Source organism: Gavialis gangeticus, unplaced genomic scaffold (genome assembly GCF_001723915.1).
Source record: "Gavialis gangeticus isolate Ggan-Ray unplaced genomic scaffold, GavGan_comp1, whole genome shotgun sequence".
NCBI classification, from domain to species: Eukaryota; Metazoa; Chordata; order Crocodylia; family Gavialidae; genus Gavialis; species Gavialis gangeticus.
This window is the reverse complement of record NW_017729022.1, coordinates 132,621,842-132,622,621: the sequence shown is the minus strand read 5'-3', so window position 1 is coordinate 132,622,621 and position 780 is coordinate 132,621,842.

The following is a 780-nucleotide window of genomic DNA, read 5'->3' as shown; positions in this document are numbered from 1 at the left end:
CCCCCCCCCCAGGCTTCAAGGTCTACATGCATGCACACACACACACACACACACACATCTGGGCTTCCAGCTATACACACACACACACGCACACACACCTGGGCTTCAAGCTACAGACACACATGCACACACACACACACAACTGGGCTTCAAGGTCTACACACATGCATGTGCACATACACCTGGGCTGCAAGCTACATGCACACACACACACACACACACACCCGGGCTTCAAAGTACACCCTCCCCCCCGGGGTTCAAACACACACGCATACACACACCTGTGCTTTAAGCTATAGCCACACACACACATGCCCACCCACACCTGGGCTTCAAGGTCTACACGCATGTGCACATACACACACAGACTGGGGCTTCAAGGTCTACACACACACACAGACCTGGGCTTCAAACACACACATGCACACGCACACAGCTGGGCTTCAAGCTATATACACATACTATACATATACATCCACACGCACGCTACACACATGTACACCTACACTTCTAGCCACACACACACACACGTTAGAGGGGGTTTTATTTTCCACATCTGCACGCACATCTGGGCACTCTCTCTCCCTCCTTCATGAAGGGACAGGCAGAGCTTCAAGCTCGCTGGCCGGCTGTAGCTACCACACGGAGCCCGCAGGCAGAGGCGACGCCGCTCGGGCCCGAGCGGTGCGCTAGACGTAGCCTGAAGCCCTGTAAAACCACCAAACGCCGCCGTGCTGCGGCCGGGTGCGGACAGGACGGGGCGGGCCCCGCTGCTGTTGT